At 50.4% G+C, this 9,192-nt stretch overlaps 1 protein-coding gene across 1 annotated transcript in view; it reads right to left on the bottom strand.

Annotated features, from left to right (window-relative positions):
• LOC107120515 overlaps positions 1–9,192 on the bottom strand; it is a 43,321-nt gene that overhangs the window by 11,133 nt on the left and 22,996 nt on the right. The gene's annotated exons all lie outside the window — the stretch shown is intronic.

Below are 9,192 nucleotides of genomic sequence, written 5' to 3'. Positions count from 1 at the left end.
CAGCCTCTGTTGCAGCCGGTCGTCCCTCATACCGCACACGAGCCGGTCTCGGAGGGCCTCTTCCACATTCGCGAAGTTGCAGGGCCTTGCCGCCTTTCGTAGGGCAGCCACAAACTCCGCCACCGACTCGCTGGCCGCCTGACCCCTCTTGTAGAAGGCATGCCGGCACGCAATCTCCGACGGCTTCGGGGAGAAATGTGCCTGCAGCTTCTCGGTCAGGTCCTTGTACGAGACGGTCGAGATGTCCGCTGGTGCCACCAGGGACCGGGCGATGTCGAACACGCTCTTTCCGCAAGAGCTCAGGAGCGTCGCCCGCTTCTTCTCCTCCGTCGTGATGTCGGAGGCTTCGAGGTGGAACCCGAACCTTGACAGGTAGGAGTCCCAGTCCTCGGTCGCTGGTTCGAAGGCCTCGAACTTCGGGCTATTGGCCATCGTTGCAATCGCTGCCACCGGCTCCGGTGGTGCCCGTTGCTGACTGGCCACGGCGAGCTGCTGCTCTTCGTTGTCCGTCGTGGGTCTGGATGTAGCGGGGCTGCCTACCCGCACTAGCATCCCATCCTCGTCGCCACTTGTTAAGTCCGGCGCTTAACAATGAGTAGGAGAGTGATTTCAGCAAAGACTCAAGTTTATTCAGCTCTTTGTTCACTTCTTCGACACGGTACAACATCTGATAGCCCGAACAGTTTGCCCATTGAAACTGCCCGGTATTTAAACATTCCCGGCTAACATAGCCACTCCCACTATACACATAACAACCTATCAGGTTGAGCGCATAAGGACCAATCACAAACGTTCCCGCTTGCAGCTTGCTTGAATGTGATTGGGTCGTGAGTCTTGGACTAGAATCCTCTGTCCAAGACGAAGCTTAACATTGCTTCCCTATGGGAGGTTTCCCATACATCCTAATGTACTCATGGCAGCTAGAATACATTACAGGTGGGACGCTCTAGCATTTGGGCAAAAAACTCTATGGTCACCATAGAGTTTTTGCCTAAATGCCAGAGTGTCCCTCATGCGACATGCCCGGCACGATGACGTCACCTTGAGGTGACATCATCATGCTGGGCACGTTGGGTGGGACAAGGCTCTTTGGGGGCAGGGCTCCCCCACCAGCCAGATGGCCAGTGGCAGATTGGGCCCCCCAAAATTGGGGGGATGGCAACCCTTATCAGATGGTAGGAGGCCATATGAGTCATGGTGCCAAGATGAGGACAATATGTCCTCCCTCTTGGTGTGTGCAGGAAGAAGGGGACAGAAGATCTGGGAAGGAAGGAAGGAAGGAAGGAAGGTGTCCCTGATAGAACAATCTACATATCAAAGGGGACAGTGGCAGAAGAGTAAACACAGGAAGAAAACATTGCCTCTCTGGCTATCTGACTCTTTTGCCACGAAGTCTGGAGGCTGAGGCAGGGGACAGTGCCCAGTCTGTCACTTCCAATAACCTTAGCCCTGGGAGCAGGGAGAATTTGGCTCCTGTTCCTGGGCTGGGCCCTCTTCTCTGGTCCCCAGTGAGGAAGCAGCAGATGTCTAGAGGAACTGAACATGGATTAAGGGTGTCTAATGGGCGGGGCAGGCAAATAGGCTCCACCCACTTAGCGCCATATCTAAACCATCCTTTACAGATATATTTAATAGTATTAAAGCTCTGCATCAATTTTATCTTGCTGTTTGCGATTGTCTAACACCCCCCCACACCCAATATTTTATTAGTATTTTTTCTTTTCAGGTTTACTTCTCAGAATTTCTTCTCTTGACTTGGGAATTTGGAGTCTGGATTCTGAGCTCATTGGCCTGATCCTGACTGTTCTTATGTCCCAGAAAACTTCACCAACCCCACCCTGGAAGGGGGGGGGGAAGCCTTTTAATCAAGTAACGTTTTCTATCAGTTTTGTCAACTGAATAACAGAGGAAAACACGCCCCAAGATGAAAGGGAATTCTGGACCGAGATTTCATCTCTCCCTTTATTTATTCGTTAACTTAAAAATAAACATCGCTGGCTGTACCACCCCCATAAACCAGACATTTAAAATGCATCTGACATTGAGAAATGCCAATGGAGCAGCCTGTCTGTCTGTTGCTTGTAGCCAAGGACTTTGGGATGAATAAAAAGCAGAATAAATTGCATTTCTCTGGGGTCTGCTAAATAAAACATGCATTTGGAAAAATCATTTTTAAAAGTAGTTTTGTTCAATATCTTAGTACATCTGGTCCCCTTTCCCCTCCTCTGGTGTACAAAATGTTTTGCATATTTACTCCGACGTGTGCTACATTTTGCTTAAAAATAGCTTCCCCCAAACACGGGAAGCATCCCAGTTAACTTTTTAATATACGATCAGCTACAAGAGGAACCATTTGCGGATCAATATTGGGACTAAGAGCCAAGGTCTCTTTTACTGGAGATATTTTTACAACTCCAAAGGCAAAATGTGCTTTTATCATTGAAATATAATCGCGAGCAGAAACAGGAGGTTCTTTTTCTCTCCCTTTTATATTTTTTTGATCCAGCAAGATGCCTTCCCCCTAAATTATTCATACTTTACTTGTAGAGTACAGAAGACCCTGTTGACATTCTTAATGAAAGAATTTCCTCACACACACAAACACAAAAAAAAAACCCCACCCGCCCTTCAAATATTTCCTTTGATTTCATTTCATCTAACATGGGCTAAATATAACAAAACAAGATGGCCTTGACATAGTTTTTGTGGATGTCTCTCAGGCATTTCCCCCAATGAGTTTTACAGCCCCAATCCAGTCTCAAGCCTGACTCTACGGGGTCTCCATTGTGAGACCCCCCAAGGTCAACAGCCCAAATAGGAGCTGGAAGTACAGGAATTTAAAAGCATGGCTCTGATGACCAGGCAAAGACAGGTAGGCAGTCTTTAGAAAAATCCACGTATGGTTTCTTTAGTACCAATACTGGAGCAGCACTACATTGACACAGAAGGCTAATCAAGAGGCTTTGACTTTGATTTAGATGCGGTCCCTCAGAGTGGGTCGAATGATCATGTTATGAATGAAGGTTTGGTGCTGTTTTTAAATACATCAATGAATGAAGGTATCGGGATAGCCCTGTTTAACAAATACGAGTATGGATTTCAGAGCAAACTGCACAGGATGTTTTCAGAAGAGTAGCTGTGTTGGTCTGCGGTAGAAGAGCTGGGTTCGAGGAGCTTCAGAGGGAGATTGCAATGTGAGACTGCTGAACTTGAATTCATTCACAGATTCAGAACAATGGATGCCCCCCAGGGCTACATAGGGACATAAGATTCTTATCTCATGACAGATGCTAATTTTCTGCCCCTAAGCATTTCTCCCCTGCTCTAATCCTTTCTTTGCAATACCCTTTCCACCTTCTGAGTGGGATACATGGACTCAGGGATCACCATTCCTACTTGTGTCTGATGAAAGGAACTTTGACTCTTGAAATCCTATTGGTCTCCAAGGTGCTACTGGTCTGAAATCCTTCATAGGATATCATTCTTATTTTTAACAAAGAGAGTGTTGTCTCTTGAAAGCTCATACCTCGAAAATCTTGTTGGCTCTAAGGTGCTATTGGACTCAAATCCCAAATACAGCCAGTTTGGTGGAGTGGTTAGCAAGCTGCCATTCTGTTTTCTGTGACCTCTGTGTACATATCCTTACCCTGTTGCACCCGGCTTGTTTTACTATCCTGCTTCTGTGCTGGAATGCATAAGATAACTACTGGTGGATGTGTGTGGGAGAAGATGCTGTAATGCTTGCCTATTGCTATCTCATGAGAACTGCACCTGTGTTTTGTCTGATGTTCTGCCTGGTTCCCATGGACTGGGCGCGCAACCGTTTCATTAGCCCGCCAGCGGGAATATTATTCATTGGATATGTATCTGTTTGAATTTCCTTTATTATGCTCGCCCTAACTGTGTATCCCCAGTTCTAACAAAGAACGTGTTTGAGTATGTCTTCAACGCTTGTTGGATCCCCAAGCATCGAGAATAAATCCACGTTTTAAGAAAAGCAAAATTTCACATGAGCCTGTTGAAGAAGGATCCTGGCCCGTCTCCCTGGAGACCAGCAGTTACTCCTCCTCCACCTGTCATTTTGGAAGGGGATGAACATTTTGAGATCGCTGATATCCTTGATTGTAAATTGAAACGTGGTAAACTCTGGTACCTTATCGAATGGGTTGATTTCGGTCCCCAGCACCGCGAATGGGTGGAAGAAGGGGATATTCGGGCCCCTTACCTGATCCGTAGTTTCCACAAGAGGTTCCCGGACAAACCGGGAGGTCTCCCGCCCAGCCCGGGAGATCTCCCGCCCGACCCGGGAGGTGTGTTGTAAGTGTATTTTAAGGGGGGCAGTATGTCAGCAAGCTGCCATTCTGTTTTCTGTGACCTCTGTGTACATATCCTTTCCCTGTTGCACCCGGCTTGTTTTCTATCATCCTGCTCCTGCGTTGGAATGCACAAGATAACTGCTGGAGGTTGTGTGGGGGAGAAGATGCTGTAATGCTTGCCTATTGCTTTTCTCATGAGTACTGCACCTGTGTTTTGTCTGATGTTCTGCCTGGTTCCCATGGACTGGGCGCGCAACCGTTTCATTAGCCCGCCAGCGGGAATGCTATTCATTGGATCTGTATCTGTTTGAATTTCCTTTATTATGCTTGACCTAACTGTGTATCCCCAGTTCTAACAAAGAACGTGTTTGAGTATGTCTTCAACGCTTTGAAATAAATTTTGCTTTTCTTGAAAACGTGGATTTATTCTCGATGCTTGGGGATCCAACATATTGTTAGAACTCTCTTTCTCCTATCGTTCCGAATCTGGCAAGATCATGAGCGGAACTGAGGGAAACCTACTTAACACGGAGGGGGACTCAGGATCGGTCCCACATACCTCCGCTCCTTTGGTGTTCACGACTGCAGCCTCGGTGGAGGGTGCCGTGGGGGGAGCGATTCCCCGCCTGCCTGCACATCTGTCTTGGCCGCCTCCGACCCCTTCGCACTGGGGTCCGCGGAAGACTCAACAGCAGGATGACTGGACTATGTACAACACTCAGGGCACCCGAGAGGTGTACTCCCGTCGGGGGAGCGGATTACGTGAGAGTCTGTTTGACAAGGGATTGTTCCCGGAGCCGGGGACTACCTCGGAGAAGGGGAGTTCCAAGCAAGACCTCGAGGAGTGGATGTTCGAGCCATCGGGGCCGCGAGGCCACGCAGAGGATGAGGAGGGCACCGGAGCCTTCCAAACGGAAGAGGACTATGACCCACCCCCGGACTATCGACCTCGGGACCCCATCCCGGAGGAAACCACCGGGGAACGACTGGCAGAACTGGAATACTCGGTGAGGGACTTGTTGAGGACTTTCCAGGATGTAATGGAAGCTCTGCCGGGAATGATGGACGTTAGAATGGCTAATTTCCTTGACGCACACGCCGCGCAGCAACAAGTTGTCCCTGCACCGGGAGTTCCCGCACCGCAGGTGCCTGCTCAGCCGCCGACGGGACCTCCGCTGCAAGTACCGGGAGTTCCCGCGCCGCAGGTGCCTGTCCAGCCGCCGGCGGGACCGCCTCAGCAAGGGCCTGTGCAACAGCCGATGCCGGGGGGTCCGCCGGGACCGGGTCTGCCGCCACCGATGAGGCCAATGCCAGCGGGGCCACCGGTTGGTCCGGGTCTCCCTCTCAGGGGAGTTCCGGGTCAGCTGGGACCGTTGGTAAGGCCTCCACGGCCCAGACCCAAAGATCTACTGGAGGCTACCTTTGACGGCAACCCAGATGAACTCGCTTTCTTCACGGTGAGAGTGCATAAATTCGTAGAAGAGAGCCGACACCTGTTCCGAAATGAAGCTGGCCTTATTGATGTCATCTCGGCGAGACTGAAAGGAGACGCCGCCACATGGTATGTTGGACTGCACAATGACCGCGGTCCGGAACTTTTGAATTTGCGAGCATTCATGTGGGCGCTGCGGGCGAGGTTTGAAGATGTCAACGCGAGCCAAAGAGCTAAAGCGTTTCTCCGCACCTACCGCCAGAATAAGAAGTCGGTTCGCGAGTACACACTGGAATTCCACAAGCAGGCAGCAAAGCTCCGAGACTACCCTGATCATATATTGGCTGAGATGTATCGATTGGGACTCAACGCAGACATCCGAGAAACGGTTCTGAAGACTGTCAATCCTGTCTCCCTGATGGCCTGGACCCAGGAAGCTGAAAATGCAGAGGATCGGCTCACCACCATCAAACTCGACTTGGCTGCTACGACCAACAGACCCGCCGCTGCCAGTGCCTCCAGACCCAAGACTCAACGCCTGTCGGAATCGGCACGAGAACTACGTATGAAGATGGGGCTCTGTCTCAAGTGCGGGGAGAAGGGGCATTTCGCTGTGGATTGTGGCAGCCGTCAGGTAAAAGACAAGCCGCCTACTCCAAGCCCGAAGACACCGCTGACGGGGAAGAAGGGGATGGCTAAACCGCGTTTCTCCAAAGCTCTGCAGGCGGCCCAAGGCCTGGAGGGAATCGAACCGTCTGCTGCCGAGTCAGAAGAGGAGGTGGTGGCTGAAACGGCGGAAAACGACAACGGCCTGTTGTGAGAGGCGCAAAACGACACGGCCATTCTAGCTCTGCGCCCAAGGTGGTGAGAGAAACCCCTTCCCTGTTTTTCGTGACTGTCTCGTTAATGAATCCGCTCCTGGGGACCCACGTTAGGGTGAGAGCGTTGATTGATTCTGGGTGTGGGAGGGATCTCATCAGCCCTAGAGTGTTATTGGCACTGGAAGCGGGGATAGTCCCCTTGAAGTCTCCCATCATTTTTACCCAAATGGATGGGGCACCCATGGAACCTTGTACACACGAGACTATGGCTTTGCGGTTGGGGGCTGGCGATCATTGGGAATCCAGATCCTTCATTGTTACCCCTAAATCGCAGTTTGACTTAGTACTGGGGAGTCCCTGGTTGTTTACCCATGACCCTTACATCTTGTGGGAAGAAGGGGTTGTCAAATTTGTGTCGGCTAAATGTGTAGATCACTGCTGGTTGGACTCGTGGGGGGACCAGCCGACCGCACAGTTCCCCTGCGGCGCTTTGCAGCCGGAAGAGTTAGCTTCTTTGCCTCGAGAGTATAGAGACTTGGCGAAAGTGTTTGGCGAAGATGAAGCTAACGAATTGCCCCCCCATCGCTCTACTGACTGTGCTATTGAACTTTTGCCTGACTGTAAATTACCTAAAGGTAAAATCTATGCGATGGGGCCGGCTGAGAAAGTTGAACTGCGGAACTTTATTGATAAAAACCTAGCCCGAGGTTTCATTCGCCCGGCTTCCTCCCCTTTCGCCGCGCCTGTACTTTTCCGAAAGAAGAAAGACGGGGGGCTTAGATTGTGCACTGATTATAGGGGTCTGAACGCTGTTTCTTTGTCCAATGCCTACCCCCTCCCGCTAATCAAGGACTTGGTAGCTGAGGCCACCAAGGGCAAAATCTTCTCGAAACTTGACCTCCGAGATGCATATTTCCGTGTGCGCATTCGGGAGGGGGATGAAAGTAAGACTGCATTTAATACCCCTTTGGGGCAGTTTGAGTACCTCGTTATGCCCTTCGGGCTTCAAGGGGCTCCGGGGGTCTTCATGAACCTAATCAATGAGGTCCTACATGAGTTCTTGTTCAAAGGAGTGGTCCTTTACCTTGATGACGTGTTGCTGTACTCTCAGGACCTCCCGTCGCATATTAAATTGGTGCGCCAGGTCCTTAAGCGACTTTATGAACACCACCTGTTTGCAAAGCTGTCAAAATGTGAATTCCACAAGACATGCATTGACTTTTTGGGTTATCGCATCTCTGGGGGGAAGGTGGAAATGGACCCTGCTAAAATACAGGCTGTACTTGACTGGGAACCCCCCAGGACCCGCAAACAATTGCAAATGTTCCTCGGATTCGCCAATTTTTATAGAAATTTCATCCAGAATTTCGCTCAAATTGCCCTTCCTCTGACTGATTTGCTAAAGACCAAGGGGAAGGGGTTTGATGCTACGAAACCAGGCGCCCCGCTTAAATGGTCCCCTGCTTGCGCAGAGGCTTTTGAGAAACTTAAACTGATGTTCACCTCTGAGCCAGTGCTGGCGCGCCCTGATGAAACTAAAAAATTCATTGTCCAAACTGATGCCTCGGATGTGGCAATGGGGGCCGCTATTTTGCAAGAAGGGGAAGATGGTCGTTTACACCCCCTCGCATTTGTGTCTAAAAAGTTTTCTGACGCTGAACGAAACTGGGGGATTTGGGAGAAGGAGGCATCAGCGATCCGGCTGGCTCTCTCCACTTGGAGGCAGTGGTTGGAGGGGGCGCAACTGCCATTTGAAGTCTGGACTGACCATAAAAATCTGGAAATGCTGAAATCCCCCCGTTCTCTCAACGCTAAACAACTTCGTTGGGCGGACTTCTTTGCTAAGTTTCGATTCACTCTTCGTCATTTCCCTGGGACGGCTAATTCCCTGGCTGACGCGCTCTCACGCCTCCCACAACATGACAGTCAGCGTGAAATCATCATGGACTCTGTTTTTTCCCCCTCCCACCTGGGGGGGGCTGTGGTCACCCGTGCGCAAGCGCGCTCGATTCCGCGCTCTGATGAAACTTCGCCTTCCCTTTTCCCTGTGGGGGGGGGGGGCTGGGTCCAGAAATATATGTCTGCTTTTACTGCTGATGATGATGCCTCCCTGAAAGCGTTGCCAGATTGTGTCCGTAGCCCTGAAGGTCTGATTTATTCTGGAGACAAACTGTATGTGCCTATTTCAATGAGGAGGGAGGTGATGGAGTCTGCTCACGGTTCGAAACTGGCAGGGCATTGGAGTTTTGTTAAATCTCTGCAACTCATCCGCAGACAGTTCTGGTGGCCACAGATGCGCAAAGACCTCTTGACTTTTGTTCGGTCCTGCCAAACCTGTGCCTTGACTAAACCCAGAGTGGGCAAGCCTCCTGGTCTTCTGCAGCCACTCCCTACCCCATCGAGACCGTGGGAAGTGGTGTCCATGGACTTTATTACTGACCTCCCTTCGAGCAAAGGGAACACTGTTATTTGGGTGGTTGTTGATTTATTTTCTAAGCAAGCTCATTTTGTGCCTTTTCCTTCCTTGCCTACAGCTCAGAGGTTGGCGAAATCGTTTATGTCTCACGTGGTGAAAATTCATCAATTACCTGCTAAATTAATTTCTGACAGGGGGACCCAATTT

The sequence above is a fragment of the Gekko japonicus genome, unplaced genomic scaffold, assembly GCF_001447785.1.
Source record: "Gekko japonicus isolate JY-2015 unplaced genomic scaffold, Gekko_japonicus_V1.1 scaffold869, whole genome shotgun sequence".
NCBI lineage: Eukaryota > Metazoa > Chordata > Lepidosauria > Squamata > Gekkonidae > Gekko > Gekko japonicus.
This window is presented reverse-complemented; position numbering and strand designations above follow the sequence as displayed.